At 43.9% G+C, this 17,300-nt stretch overlaps 1 pseudogene; it reads left to right on the top strand.

Annotated features, from left to right (window-relative positions):
* The first annotated feature begins 5,878 nt into the window (after positions 1-5,878).
* Positions 5,879-6,546, top strand: LOC102973011 (annotated as a pseudogene).
* Positions 6,547-17,300: the final 10,754 nt, after the last annotated feature.

Genomic DNA, 17,300 nt, shown 5'->3' with positions numbered 1-17,300 from the left:
TCTCCCTCTCTCTCTCTGCCCCTGACCCACTTGTACTCTGTCTCTTTCTCTCTCTCTCAAAAATAAACAATTTAAAAAATTGATTTATAACTTATTTCATTGCTTCTACTGAAGGTCATCAGTGGATTTGGGTTTTCTTAGCTCCCCACTCGTTCTCCACAGGTCTTCCTCAGGGACGACCTCCGAGGAGATGTCCTTCTGTCTCTATTGGCTCATTCCACCGATAGAGACGTCCTGAAAGTCTTGTACAAGCAGCAACTGCACAAAACCTGTTACTGAGTAAGGGAAAGATGGCCCAGTCTTCTGCTAAACGAGAGCTATCTTCCACCTGCCACGAGAAGGACTGATGCCCCAAGAAGGAAACTGGACTCATGGAAAAGCATCTGGAAACTGGAGAAACGCACCAACTCCCTTTAGTGCGAGGACATGCGATCCCTGCAGTCAGAGAAGATGAATGTAAGTTCTAAAGTTCGCTGTCATGACACAGAGACGCTGCTCAGAGTAATCAGTAACAAACCCAGCAATTCATAGCATAAGATTTGGGATGAAAACTGACTGCTCAACACTTCTCCAAATCTCTTTAGAAGTAGGTGCCTTTACGATTTACCACATCCTGCTAATCAGGGAATAATCCAGAGATGACTATTCTAGAAGCATTTTGATGAAAAGAAGCAGTAATGTGAAAAACGTAGGCTTGGGAAAATGTCAGGATTTTGTCCACTCCTGTTTAAAAAAAAAAAAAAAACAGGAATAAAGGGAAGAGAGTTTATGATTAAAAGCGTAAGTCTGGGGCGCCTGGGTTAAACTCAGTCGGTTAAGCATCTGACTTCGGATCAGGTCGTGATCTCACAGTTTGTGGATTCGAGCCCTGCGTCGGGCTCTGTGCTGACAGCTCAGAGCCTGGAGCCTGCTTCGGATTCTGTGTCTGCCTCTCTCTCTGTGCCTCCCTGCCGCCCAAACACACACACACTCACACTCTGTGTGTGTCTCTCTCTCAAAACTAAATAAACATTGAAAAAAATTTTAATAAAAAAGAAATAAAAATTTAAAAAATTAAAAATAAAACATAAGTCTGTGCCTGTGTCCATGTCGACAACCTCGTGGCTTGCTAGGAGTTCCGGAGGCAGATGTGGTAGTTACCTGAGATGCTGAAAAGGCCATATGCTACCTTGGTACCTTCTCCGTTTCTGAGGTTCCAGCTAAGTTTGTGTTGAATGAGTACAGACTACACCTCAGACAATTCTAGAGTCTCCTCTCTCCCACTTTTGTCTAAAGAGCAAAATATTCTCGGCGGGGGCGGTGGGGGGGGGGCGGTCAGTAGGAAAGACATTTTGCTCTTCCCTTGAAATATCTACCGAATGCAGAAGCTACAGCTGGATATCCACCACGTGGCTTTTATAACTTACCCATGGCCTTGAGATCTGGAGACTCTGTTAGCCCCAGCTGCTTTCAATGGCTTCCCTAAAAAACATTATGTGTGTTGAGACACTGAAGTCTACTGCCGGCTTAGACTTCAGTTCCAATGAAGAAAAAGCAAGTACGCTAAGACAGATCTGTTTGTAAAAGCGTGTTTAAAATTAACATCCTGAGGAAACCAACAGTACTTTCTGTTATCTGATTTCTTTCCACGTATGGTTCAATGCACCACTAATGGTTTCCATTTGAAAAAGCAACTTCATTTAGAAAGAAAGATGTTTTGTAATATATATATAAGAAGACTTAATGTTCTTAAGAATGCACCAGTTCTTTGGAAGTTGGGTGATTCAATCTAAGAATTGCCAGTCATAAGATCTAAATACAATTAACTATATTTTACTTGAAGTTACAAGCTTCATCGTTCATTGGTCCACAAATGGGGGTTCCCGCACGTACTGCTCAGTGAACTCTTACAACAGTTAAAAGGATAAGTAAACACCGATAATTTTGTGGGAATAACATCCTGTCCTAAAATACCTGCATAAGAACCATCCTGCATATTCACGTGGGTTCCCCCATGTCTACCTTCCCTGCCGCAGTAAACCTCCTACGTTACAAAGAAGGAGCCTGTCTTCCATTCAGGTGCGTTGCTTCAAGGACTAAAGATCTCTTTAAAAAATATGGGTTCTGTGAGGCACCTGGGTGGCTCAGTTGGTTAAACGTCCAACTTTGGATCAGGTCATGATCACCCAGTTCGTGGGTTCGAGCCCTGCCGTCAGGCTCTGTGTTGACAGCTCGGAGCCTGGAGCCTGCTTCGGATTCTGTGTCTCCCTCTCGCTCTCTGCCCCTCCCCTGCTCACACTCTGTCTTTCTCTCCCTCAAAAATAAATAAACTTTAAAAATATGGGTTTTGTGGGGCACCTGGGTGCCTTAGTCGGTTGAGCATCTGATTCCTGACTTTGGCTCAGGTCATGATCTCACAGTTCATGGGATCGAGCCCTGCATCGGGTTCTACACTGACTGTGCAGAGCCTGCTTGGGATTCTCTCTCTCCCTCTCTCCCTGCCCCTCACTACACTCACTAGCATGCACACTCTCTCTCTCTCTCTTTCTCTCTCAAAATAAATAAACACTTTTAAAAAACTACTTCTTAAAAAAAAAAGTATGGGTTCTGAGGCAGCCTTATTTAATGATAAATCAATTTGCTATAAAGCTGCCTCACTATGTATATTTCACCTGAGACCCAAGTTTGACTTTAGCATCAGAGCATTTTGGCTGCGGTGGGGGTGATCTGAACTCAGGTATATGGCAGAGTGGAATGTTGGGAATGACTTTTCCTTTTCCAAACCCTATGATCATGTAATACATAACTTTTTGGGAAGAGACCTTTGTGAGCAAAAGCAAAGGAAGCCTCAAGCTGAAAACAGCTTTCCCAGTGTATTAAATGCAATCTAATAAGAGGTGTACAGAAAGGTGTTATCAATATGACTTCCGTTCGTGAACTTGAAAACCTGATTTTGCAATAGTTAACGTACACCCTAATCTCTCTTTGTAATTTTGAGCCAATTTTTTTAGGCAGTTTGGTGCCTTCAAAATTAGATCATAAACCAATTTAAAATTTGAGGTTCTGGCAAGATAATTATGCTTCAGAGTAACTGAATAAAGTGTTAACAATTCACAAGAGTTTATTTTAATTCTTTCTAATTAGGGGCCCCATTTTATTTCTCTTCAAAAAGTAATACCACCTGGGGCGCCTGGGTGGCTCAGTCGGTAAAGTGTCTGACTCAGGTCATGATCTCACAGTTTGTGGGTTTGAGCCCGGTGTCAGGCTCTGTGCTGACAGCTCAGAGCCTGGAGCCTGCTTGGGACTCTGTGTCTCTGTGTCCCTCTGTGTCCCTCTCTCTGCCCCTCCCCCACTTGTGCTGTGTCTCTATCAAAAATAAATAAAATGTAAAAAAAAAAAAAGTAACACCACCTCACATTTACATTGCAATTTATAATTTTTAAGGATTTTTGACCTATGTAATCTCATTTGATGCTTATAAGCATCCCACACAGTGAGGAGGGTTTTATTTTGGTGAGGGGACCAGGGCTCAGAGAGGAAAGCATGGAGATCAGACCAAACTGAGAGCTCCCCGTTAGGCCCAGTGCTCTTTCCATTCTATCAAACTGTAGTTAACAAGTTAAATGAAACCCTCCATTGTCTGGGGCCTGTGTTTTCATCCTTCTCTGAAAACCCGTGGCAAAACAGAAACAAAAACAGGTAGAACGCCAAGTGCAAAATGTATTAATACCAATATAATTGATTAGGGAAAATTTTAGGCCAATAAGCAACTGTTTTGTTTTTATTAAGTCTTAATTTTTTGGAGTGTCTGGGTGGCTCAGTAGGTTGAGTGTCTGACTCCAGCTCTGGTCATGACCTCATGGTTGGTGAGTTCGAGCCCCGCATCGGGCTCTGTGCTGACAGCTCGGAGCCTGGACCCTGCTTCGGATTCCGTGTCTTGCCCCTCCCCTACTCACACACACTCAGTCTCTCTCTGTCTCAAAAATAAATAAACATTAAAAAAAATTTTTTAAAGACACCTTTTTTAGAGAAGTTTGAGGTTCATGGCAAAATTGAGGGGCAAGTACGAAGATTTCCCGCATACTTCCTGACTCCACACATGCATAAAAAAAACAGTAATTTTAACCCTTTATGAAAATACAAAATTTAGTAAGTAATTTGAGAATGCAACAGTTAGGTTGTCATCCAGTACTCCCACTAAATCATCGTACTCTTTGAGACTTAGAACAATACCAAGCAGTTCTAAGGTGGGTACAATTTGTGGTGCATAAATTATACCTCAGTAAAGCTGTTAAGGCCACATACCCATTGTTGGGGACCTAACTGTGTCCCCCGAAATTCATATGTTGAAACACTAACTCAGCAGTTCAGAGTATGATGGGGACCTACCGGGATAGGGTCTTTCGGGGGTAATTAAGTTACAGTGAGGTCATTAAAGTGGACCCCAACCCAATATGACTGGTATCCTTGTTAGAAGAGAAGATTTGGACACAGACACATAGAGAAGGAGGACCACGTGAAGACGGAGAGAAGACAGCCGTCTACCAGCCAGGGAAACCGGCCTCAGAAGAAATCAATGCTGCCAACACCTCGATTTCAAACTTCTGCCTCCAGAACCGTGAGAAAATTAATTTCTGCTGTTGAAGACACCTCTTCTGTAGTGCTTTGTTATGGCATCCCTAAAGACACACACACACACACACACACACACACACACACACAAATATAATACTATGCTACCTAACACAAGCTATATGCAAACCTACCTTTGTGGGCAGCCTTGGGTTTTTACATCTCCTCCGGGACACTATTTTACTCACCAAATTTTCTATGCTTAAATTTCAAGTATTTATATTTTGACGTTAATTGCTACAGACTTTAATAATAACCGAAATTCAACATACAACAGTAAGAAGCTCGAATCTATAAAAGAGAGAGAGGGAGAGAGAGAGAGAGAGAGAGAGACTAACCACACTGCTCTGTAGTGAAAAATGACTTTCCCAAAGTGTCCACAGGCACTGGGGGACTCCTTCAGTTCTGGGAGCCAGTATCTGGGCATCTGTCTCCTTATTAAACACTTAATGTATACTCATGGTGGCAGTGGGGGGGCTGCCCAAAAAGCTGGGCCCAAGAAAGCAAGACGAAGTTCCTGCTATCTAGTTTGTTTGGAGTTCACGTAATTAGAAAGCATAGAAATCATACGATAAAGCAAGCACTATTTCTTATATTTCTTAACAGTAAAAATCTCCCTTGTTTCAATTCCCTTCCTAATTGTATACCACAGTGGCATGTTTCAGTACAGTGAGATCCTGAAATGACAGAAAAACACTGAGGTTAAGTATTGTTTTTAGTCAGATGAATTGTAAGCTGGGCAGCAAGGAAGTTCAACATCAGCTGCCATGGGACATTTCGTTCGTGGGACCGTCCTCGTACTTTGTTGACAGGTTGGGAGGCAAAATGTGCATTTCTGGTTTCTACCTGTAACATTTTTTGGGATTTTTTTTTTTTTTTTAGATCTTTAGGTCTTTTGGTTTTTTGGTTTTTTGGTTTTTTCAGTTTGCAAATTAAAATCTAACCTGATATAAAGAGAGATAAAAAGTCTAAAAATCAGGCGCTCCTGGCTGGCTCAGTCAGTGAAGCACGCAACTCTTTAAAAAAAAAAAAATGTTTATGCACTTATTTTGAGAGTGGGGGGGATACCATGAGTGAGCAGGGGAGGGGCAGAGAGAGAGGGATATGGAGAGAGAATCCCAAGCAGACTCCACAGTGAGGGCAGAGCCCCACGCAGGGCTTGAACCCACAAACCGTGAGCTCATGACCTGAGCCAAAACCAAGAGGGGGCTCAGCCACCCAGGTGCCCCTGCAACTCTTGATCTAAGGTTGTGAATTCAAGCCCCGTGTTAGGTGTAGAGATTGCTTAAAAATAAAATCTTATGGTTCAAGCTAGAGCGTCCGGTGAAGGAGGGAGGGAGCTATGAGTCCTTTGCTAGGGGAAGACCAAAGACAGACTGTAGGAAAAGCAAACAGAAGCCATGTTTCAAAGACCCGTGTTAGGGGTATTTCATCAGTTTGTAAGAAGTGAGTCTGAAATTGCCAGCAGCTTTGATCCTGAAAGATCTCTGAACTGTGTGCAGCTCCTTGGAACAGTGGGTCAGGGCCCCGTCATGAGATAGGTGGAAGGGAAGAACCCGGTCACGATATTTCTCTAGCAACGAATGAGGTGTGGCGGTCAGGGGAGAGTGGAGTGCACCAAAATGGGTGATGTCAGTCAGACGACAGAGCACAGGGTTTCGGCATTCGGACCAGGCCTCTGAGACATGGCGTATCAGTATGTGAAAAAGGGGTCCCGCATCTACGTCGAAGGGAAACTCAACTACGGTGAATACACAGGTAAACACAATGTGGGGCCACAAGCAACAACAATCAGAGCTGGTAATAGTCTATTTCTGGGTGACCCGACCGAAGAAAAGGCATAGAGTGAATGATTCTTCTTTGGCCATTGTTTGGTAGGGTCTCATTTCCGAATCACGTACAGTCTTTATAGTTCCTAAGGACAAGATTAAAATATTCTTTTATATACAAAAATAAGTAAAATAAAATAAAATCTTTTTTAAAAGTCTAAGAACCATCTTAAAAACATAAACACCACCCCCGCAACTGTAAGAAAATAATTAATTTGCTTGCTATAGAAGTTAGGAAAGAAAAATTCCCCAAGAGATGGAACCTGATACTTTGTAGGAAAAAACTGTGAAGTCCAGTGAGATGTTGGGTGGTGTTTTATAACCCAGAGGTCTGTAGCCCCTGCTATTTGTTTTACTCTTTCTTTGTGCCTTTATGTTGACCACTCACCTCTATTCTCTTGCATGGAGTCCACAGAATTTGTGACCTCCGAGGCCATCTGCCTCTAAGACAATCACTAGTAAGTTCCCCAATGTTTAAACATTACTATCCCAGATATTGGCTCCAAGAACTCAAATGGCTTTCTTGTCATTTTCTCTAGATTGACAATATGTAACAGCTGCTGGTTGGAACTGCCATTAAAGAAAGTATGTACGTGAGACCCCAAGTCTCTCGAATTCTAAAATCTTGACCATGTACATCTAATATATTTCCTGGGTTAGCTGGTCGTTAAGTTTAAACTTTCATGTTTAGTTTATCTCCATGAAAGCTGTCTGTATTTCCAAGAACATGGCAAACATAAGCATTCACTTCAGAGGCAGAGCAAAGTTTCAGTTGATCTAACTGTGCATCATAGCTTATGTATGCTCACCTTTCATAATATTTCTCACCTTTCAAAATCTTTCCCAAAACTTGGGATTATCTGGGTAAATAAGCACCAGCTCCATGCTTACAAGAAGATCAGACCACAGGATAGAAAAGTCAAAACATTAGGCCAGATGCCAGACTAAACTTCACGGCGCTTCAGGGTAAATGTCACCAGAAGACAAATATCTATGCTTGTATGATTACGTAGGTTAATGGCCAGACTTAGCCAATGGTCTTCAGTCTGCAATCTTGGCTGCAAATCGGGATAGGCACAGGGCCTCGCCTTGCCATTCTGCCCGACTTCCCTAAGCTGACATTAAGGGGACCCATTTCCAAGAACAAGGTGGCTGGTCGTTTCAGGACACATACGTATGAACATACTTATCGTTCCTGATAAGGAAGGAAACTGAGAGCGCCAAAGGATGAGATTTGGGCTGAGACCAGGAGGAAGAGCTGGCAGTCATCCCACACTAGAAGACCCACACACGATGTTGAGCAAGTCCTTCCATTCCACGAGGCCTCTGTGTAAAAAGGATCATAACACCTTCCTTTTTACATGAACACACAGAAGACATTTCATACAACAATATAGTATATTAAAACAAAAGAAGGAGGTGCGCCTGGGTGGCTCAGTCGGTTAAGCATTCGGTTTCTGCTCAGGTCATGATCTTACAGTTCACGAGTTTGAGCCCTGCGTGGGGCTCTGTGCTGAGCCTGCTTCAGATTCTCTGTCCCCCTCTCTCTTTCTGCCCCTCCCCTGCTTGTGTGGGCATGTTCTCTGTCTCAAAAAATAAACAAATAAAACATTAAAAAATTAAAAAAAAAATAATAATAAATAAAATAGGAGAGAATATTCTAGGCCACACCCAAACCTCTGATTCCTCGTGGACTCAAGTTCATGCAAGGAGGAGTGGGCCAGCAGGTGTGCATAAGAAGCCCCGATGAGGTCAGCTCCAATGTTTCCCTGAGGACCAGCAATTAATTACATGTAGAGAAGGAAGCAGAAGGGAAGGCCACTGACCCCATGGTGTTTGCATCCAACTGTCAGTGGCCAACTTCTTAGATTCTATCTGTGGCCTAAATGATGAAAGATTATTTGAAGCCAACACATAATTTTTTTTTTTTTTGCGTTTGATTTTAAAGCTGTTCTTTCATACAGTGAGAGAGCACAGCAAAGTGTGTAGAGAGGCTTCTAGAGCAAAGCCCTCTATGGATGGCCACCTAATAGGTGGCTTTCTTGCCTGTGTCAGCCAAGATAATTACATCAGTTGTTTGTACCTGGAAGGGATCCCACCTGGCTAGGATCCTCCCACCTGGAAAGTCTCCCTATCTGACACCTGGAAGGCTTTATAGAAAAAAAAGAAGGAGGAGGAGGAGGAGGAGGAGGAGGAGGAGGAGGAGGAGGAGGAGAAGAAGAAGAAGAAGAAGGAGAAGGAGAAGGAGAAGGAGAAGGAGAAGGAGAAGGAGAAGGAGAAGGAGAAGGAGAAGGAGAAGGAGAAGGAGAAGGAGAAGGAGAAGGAGAAGGAGAAGGAGAAGGAGAAGGAGAAGGAGAATTGACTACCTTTAGCTAAAATATAAAAGTGTTTCTTAATCTTTAAAGTATAAATGATTACCTGTTTCCGAGTGGGCCCCCTAAAACCCTCACTTCTGTAACAGGATGCTAATAACACCATCTAATATCATAACAGGTGTCGTACATTAAAACCTGCTGTTTTCATTCTTCATCTGCCGTTGGCTTTCAGCTTTGTGGGTTATAACAGGTACAGTGTAACCACACGAGGCTGAAGTTGGCTGAGTTTCATTTCCAACCACCCCCAAGACAGAGCTGAATTTTACCTTTTGCTAAATGGATATCATAGTGGTATCACAACGATCTTCACTTTGTTATTTCTACAGAATGCAAGGCACGTATACAGAAAAGGGCCAGTAAACATAATTGCCTGAAAGAGGCTATGCTTTTTAATGTCTTTTTCATGCCATACAAATCCACATCACCGAAAGTCGATCCCAGGCAGGCCCCACACCACCAGCACGGAGCCCAAGATGGGGCTCACATCCATGAACCTCGAGATCATGACCTGAGCGAAGCCAAGAGTTGAACAGCCAACCAACTGAGCCACCCAGGCACCCCAGCATATCCTTTATTGGATGGCAAGCTCTCCCTCCCTGCTTTAAATCCCTTTCACCCACTACATCTCTCTCCAATTCCATCAAGACCTCCAGGTACTTGATGGAGCGCCTGGGTGGCTCAGTCAGGTTAAGCCTCCAACTCTTGGTTTTGGCTGAAGTCATGATCTCACAGTTCGTAGATTCAAGCCCCACCCTGACAGGACAGAGCCTGCTTGGGATTCTCTCTCCCTCTCTCTCTGCCCTTCCCCTATTTGTGCGCTCTCTCTCTCTCAAAATGGATAAATAAACCAAAAAAAAAAATTTTTTTTTTAGACCTCCAGGAACTTGAGCCCTTCCTTTACTGTCAACCAGGCGTGTCCGCTCTGTTCCCCATCCAGGAAGCGTGCGGTGGTTCCTCACCTCTGATTCTTTCCTACCGAGACCTTCACCTCCCTGGTTCCCTTGCCCTTCTGTCCATTGCCCCAGACCCCAAGCTGGATCTAACCAACTATCCGCCTGTTTTGAGCTGCTGGAGGAAAGCTCACCACCCCACAGATTGGAACTTGACATCGATGTTTTCCTGGCCAGCTGTTCCTCTCGTGCTCCAGTGGCTATTTTCAACCTTCTCAGCTTTCTCCAAGCCTTCTACCCCAGGACGGCAGATACAGCATGCCGTGGAGACAACCGGAGTCGTCTTCTTCCAGGACCCCGGGAAAACCACGTTTCACAGACCCCCTTAACATAGGGTGGGGTCATTCTGAGATCTAGTCATAGAATTTGAGCAGAGTGGTGTTCCCCTTCTCCCAGGAGTGGCCTATCCAAACCTCCCCTCTCTGTCTCTTGGCCCGTCTGCACAGTGGATGCTAACACCTGGGGCAGAACTTGGAGGTCACCCGTTAAGTCATGCAGGTTATAACAGGTACAGTGTCACCACATGAGGTTGAAGTTGGCTGGGGCTCATTTCTATCCACCCCTAAGACACAGTTATATTTTACATTTTGCTGCTTTGTGATAGTATCCTTTACTTTGCTGTGTATACAGAATACAATGTATATACACAGAAAAGGACTCCTAAACATAATTACCCGGAAAAGGCTCTGTATCTCTTTCTTGTGACTCAGAACCTCTATCTGATGTGGCCCTGAATGACTCTGCGAAACAAATCACACACACACACACACACACACACACGCGCGCGCGCGCACACCCCAACCCCTGCGCTTTCTGTGCCAAATGGATTCTACCTGAATGAGAAATAAACAACGGTCAGATCACAGAAACAGATGGGAGGAGAATATCAGCTCGTCTCCCTCCTCACACCCAGCTCACCCTCCTTGTAGTGGGGCCTTGTTCCTGTTCTCCTGAAGAAGAAAAATGAAATCTTATTTTGTTCTCTTTTAAATGCTGGAGACCAACTTACTGTAGGCTGAACAATTAGGGTTTCATGATACCTACTGTCACTGGAGGGATGACCTCACAGAAACTGAGAACAGCAATCATCACATGGCCTCCAGCACCTAAAACTCAGCATGGAGAGGGAGAAATGAGGGCTGACCCGGGTTCTGTGCCTTCCCATGTCTCCCCCAGAATTATATCCCTAATGCAACATTTTTAGGCCCGAAAGTCTTTTGTCCTTCTTCCCTATGTGTCTATACCAAAAATAGGTATATAAATTGAAATTGAGAATGGTTTCTTTTGACCATAAATAAAAATTTTTTTTTCTGGGGGCGCCTGGGTGGCTCAGTCGGCTGAGCGCCCGACTTCGGCTCAGGTCACGAGCTCACGGTCCGTGAGTTCGAGCCCCGCGTCGGGCTCTGTGCTGACAGCTCGGAGCCTGGATCCTGCTTCGGATTCTGTGTCTCCCTCTCTCTCTGCTCCTCCCCTGTTCACACCCTGTCTCTCTCTCAAAATAAATAAAGATTTAAAAAATATTATTTTTCTGGATTGAATTATCTTTTTTTAATTTTTTTAATTTTTTTTCTTAATGTTTTTATTTATTTTTGAGACAGAGAGAGACAGAGCATGAGCAGGGAAGGGGCAGAGAGGAGGGAGACACAGAATCGGAAGCAGGCTCCAGGCTCTGAGCCATCAGCACAGAGCCCGACGCGGGGCTCAAACTCACGACTGCGACATCGTGACCTGACCCAAAGTCGGACGTTCAACCGACTGAGCCACCCAGGCGCCCCTTAATGTTTATTCTTAAGAGAGAGAGCATGCACACACGAGTGGCAGAGAGGCGGGGGGGGGGGGGGGGGGGGTGGGGGAGGGGGCAGAGGATCTAAAGCTCACTCTGTGAAGGCAGCAGAGAGCCCAGTGCAAGGCTCAAATTTACCAACTGTGAGATCATGACCTGAAGTTGATGCTTAACTGACTGAGCCACCCAGGCGCCCCCTGCATTGAATCATCTTTACAATTGTTATCAGGAAACAAGGGTTCAAAGTACCTGAATATCACATCTGTTAAGTCATTAAATATAAAATAAACATAAAATAAAATATAAAACAAAATGTAAAATAAAAACTAACATGTATTGAAAATAAAGCTTTTAATAGATGAATGGGACTATTTCGTTTGCTGGTTTCTAGTTTGGGGCTTTTTTCCCTCAATTATTTACTAAATCTGTGGGTGATAGACTGTTATTCTTCTTTCCATTTTTTGGAAACAATTGTGAAATAAACAAATAGGTAGAAATGGAAGGCATTTGTCTATAAAAATGTACCTCAATTACTTGAACGTTTCCTCAGAATTCCTGGCAAAATTATTTTGACCATTTACCATGAAAAATAAGCTACTTTTTTAGTTGTCTGTCATCAAAAACATCACTTGAATAGTCATCGGATTAAAAGCTCACCACAGGCTTATGTCCTCTTCCACTTGAAAAGTCCTTGATCTGCAGAAGAACTTACCAGTCCATCATTAGTCATTCGCTCTTCTCAACTCCTCACCTACACTTCCAGCTGCCCTTGGCTTTCATAGGCACGGTGTTCATCCCCAGGGCTGGTAGCCACGGCAAGATTCATAATAAATGGATAAAAGAGGACAGGATAGCAAACTCTCAGGCAGATACGTTTTAGGAATATGTACATATGCCCGTTGAATATCAGGAAATTCATTCCTTAAACCTACCCACGTGTGTGTTCCCCTTGCAAAGCCTTTGCATGCCCTCCAAATACATGAAGGCCACCTATTGAAAACCATTAACGTAATGAATTGGTAGAGTCCCCAGGTGGAATCGCCTGGATTTTGGTGGATGCCAAAAAGCAAATGCCAATAAATTTCATATTAAAAAAAAAAAAAAAAAGCAGACGCCATTTTGTGAAGAGACTCTCTTTCCTTAAGGGGAGAGACTGTTCTGGTCTCTTAAACTCATTAAAACTTTTTTTTTTTAATTCCTTTGCTTGAATTTTTTTTTTTATTTATTTAAATTCAAGTTAGTTAACACATAGTGTAGTATTGGTTTGGGGAGTAGACTTTAGTGATTCATCATTTACGTACAACACCCAGCGCTCGTCCCAACAAGTGCCCTCCTGAATGCCCATCACCTATTTCTCCCATCCCACTCACGCTCTTTCAAAAATAAATAAACATTAAAAAAACTTTTAAGTACAAAACAGGCTGATGACATTTGAGTGTAGATCAGCAGTGGGAATTTTCGCTGCACATGGTATGTTTGGTTGACTCTGGGCTGGTTGTTGGGGTTTTTTTAATGGTTATTTCTTTTTGAGAGGGAGGGTCAGAGAGAGCAGGAGACACAGAATCGGAAGCAGCCTCCAGGCTCTGAGCAGAGCCCAATGCGGGCGGGGCTCGAACTCATCAACTGTGAGATACTGACGTGAGCCAAAGTCAGACACTTAACTGACTGAGCCACCCAGGCACCCCTTTGTCTGGTTTTTTTTTTTTTTTAATTTTTTTATTTATTTTTTGTTTTTTAAAATGTACATCCAAATTAGTTAGCATATAGTGCACCAATGACTTCAGGAGTAGATTCCTTAGTGCCCCTTCCCCATTTAGTCCATCCCCCCTCCCACCACCCCTCCAGCAACCCTCAGTTTGTTCTCCATATTTAAGAGTCTCTTATGTTTTTGTCCCCCTCCCTGTTTTTATATTATTTTCTTTCCCTTCCCTTATGTTCATCTGTTTTCTCTTTAAAGACAGGTGTATTACTCACGCCAAGCCAATCAGCTAGCGCCATCACGGGAAGGGCTCTGTGGCCATCTGTCCTGGGGCAGCCTGGAGTAACAGGACTTTCACTCACCCCCTGAGGCTATTGGCGTGGTTGAGGCAGCCTGCTGGATTTGGTGCTTGTCCCTAATTAGAAGAGGCAACGGCCAGTGTCCTCTAGGACCCGAGTCTGGAAGGAAACAACTACCCCTGTCCCTTTCGCTGCAGCAAGTGACAGCTGGACCCTGACTACAGTGATAAGTGGAAATTCTAATCCTTGACTTGCTTTTGGCCAGGGACATTACTCTCCTTTACTCCCTCTGGGTCTAGGGAAGAAAAGAGGTAGCATTAAAATTTCCTCTTTTATTCACACTGTCCGTCTATGTTTTACATGAAGAGGGACCCCAGAACCAGAGAGTGACTGTTAAGTAGATCAACACACTAGACTCTGACCGAATTAGCATCCCAAGTGTGGACAGAGCTCTTTATATCACACCACTTGGCAGGCTGCTAGTTAACTTCTGGAATGGAGCCCTGCTCCACTCTTCTTGATTCAACGAGGGACGGGTTGGGCTGGACGCAGAACCACAGGCACAAAATGCAGCTGCCGAAGACTGCCATTGCCTCAGGAACAAAATGAAAGGTCACTGTCACTTTCAGACCGCTGTCACCGTCCTCAACCTCCGCCGTCCCCTCCCAGGCTCCCTGCTCCTGGCCACGCCTAACTCCTCAACTGGCTCAGGAAACTACGTCCTGCTTCAGGAATCTTCCAGCTCACACCTTTCCTTCACAACTTGAGAACACCGAAGATTCTCTCTAGCAACTCCTTGCAGACAAACATAAAATGCAGATACAATGACTAAAATACCTTGAACCTGCAAAAGACGTAAACGAAAGTATAGATTCCAGAAACAGATCAAACGACATTCTAGACTGTAATTTGTCGTCAGGTGGGCATTTCAAATCAATGGCCTAAAGAGCATTGTTTCATCAATGGTGGTGGGACGACCATTTGGAAGATGAATAAATCTGCATCTAACTTTTCTCTTTAAGCCCAAAGAGATTCCAGAGGAACCAAAAGTTTAAACATAAAAACCCTAAAACTCCTAGATGAAATAGTGGGGGGGATTTGTACACGTTCTTGAGTAGGGAAGACATTTTTGAATAAGGATACAAAATCATAAATGTTAAAGGAAAAGGTTATTAAATCTGTTGCCATAAAAATATAAAACTTACATTGAAATGTAACATTATTCGATAAATATATCAAGCAAAGGGCAAACAACGGACAAGTCCAAATGACTTACTTGATTCAATTATTGTCTTTTTTTTCCCCCAATATTTACACGGATTATTTAATCCACTATTGCATTGGCTAGATCCTCCTCGAAAGGAGTGTAGAACTAATCAATAAGTTGAGATAATAGTAATTTCTGTCATATTCCCAATTTTGTCTCCAACGACTTCTTTTGCACTATAATGCTTGGTCTGATGTTCGCTTTTGTGTTTTGGTACATCTTACCGTACTCAGTAGCTTTTTTCTAAAGTGGATACTTACTGAATTAACACAAGCCTTTGGAGAACCTCTTTGTATTATGAATTTTTCTTTCCATTTGTTACTGTAACAAATTATTATTTACACATTCTTGAATGTCAAACAATTCTTTTTTTTTTTAATTTTTTTTTTAACGTTTATTTATTTTTGAGACAGAGAGAGACAGAGCATGAACGGGGGAGGGGCAGAGAGAGAGGGAGACACAGAATCGGAAACAGGCTCCAGGCTCTGAGCCATCAGCCCAGAGCCTGACGCGGGGCTCGAACTCACGGACCGCGAGATCGTGACCTGAGCCGAAGTCGGACGCTTAACCGACTGAGCCACCCAGGCGCCCCGAATGTCAAACAATTCTTGCATTCCAGAATAAAACTACTTAATTTCTGTATGTTATTCTTCTGATACAATACTGCATTGAATGTATGAATATTTTATTTAGAATTTTTACATCTATATCCATAAGCAAATTAGTCGATAATTTTACTTTGGAAGTATCTTTATTGGCTCTTATAAAATGTAATGCCAGGTTCATGAAAGGTATTGGGAAACTCAGAATACTGTATTTCATAAGATAATTTGAGGTACCTTTCATCTACTTCTGAAGAACTGTTCTTACACTATTTTGAGCCATATACTTTAGTACCAGAAAACAGAATGTGCTTATTTAAACTTGGTTTTGAGTTTGTTTGTTTGTTTTTTTAATGTTTATTTATTTTTGAGAAAGACAAAGATCACAAGCAGGGGAGGGGCAGAGAGAAAGAGAGACAGAATCCCAAGCAGGCTCCGCCCCGTCAGCACAGAGCCCAACGGGAGGCTCGAACTCACAAACCGTGAGATCATGACCTGAGCCAAGACCAAGAGTCTGACGTTGCCAGGGTAGAAATATGACTCCGATTCTTTTGTTCCTGTGATAGGAACCCGGGCCCCGATGCCCGACCACTGCAATGAGCCAGGACCCTATCGGCTACTAGAAAGGAACGTACGCTCATCTCTCAGGACACCTGCATGCATTAGGACATGTAGTTTGCACCTTCCCCTAGCCATGGCTGTTGCTGACAATCTCTGGCTGTTCCTTTCCTGGTTGGAAGAACAGAGCCAGTGTGATGCAACAAGAAATACTTATTTGGTCTTAGTCCCTGGTCCCTGACACAGAGCTTCTAAACCCTCCACATCTCCAGAGTGAGGAGTGTCTTTTTGTCTGATCATGCAATGGTTGCGGGCCGGGGGAACCATAGGCCACTTCAGGCCAGAGGCTGGTCTCCAGACAGGCCACCAGGATTCTTTCAGCTCCACCCCCCTGAGGGCAAAGGGAGGGGCTGGAGACTGAGTTCAATCACATTGAATCAATCAAGCCTTCCTAGAGGAACCTCCATAAAAGTCCCTAAACGACTAGCTTCTGGAGCTTCTGGGTTGGTGAGCATGCGGAGCTGTAGGGGAGGGGCGGGGGGGATGCTGTACCCAGAGAGGGCCTGGAAACCCCGCTCCCCTCCCCCACGCTTTGCCCTATGCACCTCTGCCATTTGACCTTTCCTGAGTTGTGTTTTTTTATGATAAACTGGTATGTGTAAGTGTTTCCTGGGTTCTGTGAGCCATTCTGGCAATCATGGAATGTGAGGAGGAGGTTGAGGGAATCCCCGACTTATAGTGAATCAGGCAGATGTATAGGTGTGAGGGCAATCTTGGGGACCGTGCTAACCTCCAGGGATGTTATTGACACAATTGATGATCCAGAATTGTACTGAATCAGAGACTTAGGGGCGCCCGGCTGGCTCAGTCAGAAGAGCATGCAACTCTTGATCTCGGGGTCGTGACTTCAAGTCCCACCTTGGGGGTAGAGATTTTTTTTTTTAACTCTTTTAAAAACCAAGAGAATGGGAGACTTGCTCAGTGGGCAGAAGAACTCCCCCACGTTTGGTGTTAGAAATGTTGTGAGTTACACAGTTGAGAAGCCAGTTCCCATTTCTCTCATTTCCCAGTAAGCCTCTGAGACAGCGCCCTCCACTCCCCTGGGGGTACTTGTGCAATCCCGTCTGAAGCGGAGAAAACATGAACCCCCTTCTCCCTGTCTTCTTCCCTCCTGCTCTAGGGAAGACTGAAGGTTGCATTCAAGCTCATTTTGTCTTACTCCTACCCCATGCAGCTGGCTTGTCCACGTCAAGGCCCTCTCACTTGAAAAGGAACCTGGGTGGGGCGCCTGGGTGGCTCAGTCAGTTAAGCATCCAACTCTTGATTT

Source organism: Panthera tigris, chromosome D3, assembly GCF_018350195.1.
Source record: "Panthera tigris isolate Pti1 chromosome D3, P.tigris_Pti1_mat1.1, whole genome shotgun sequence".
In the NCBI taxonomy this organism is placed as follows: domain Eukaryota; kingdom Metazoa; phylum Chordata; class Mammalia; order Carnivora; family Felidae; genus Panthera; species Panthera tigris.
This window is presented reverse-complemented; position numbering and strand designations above follow the sequence as displayed.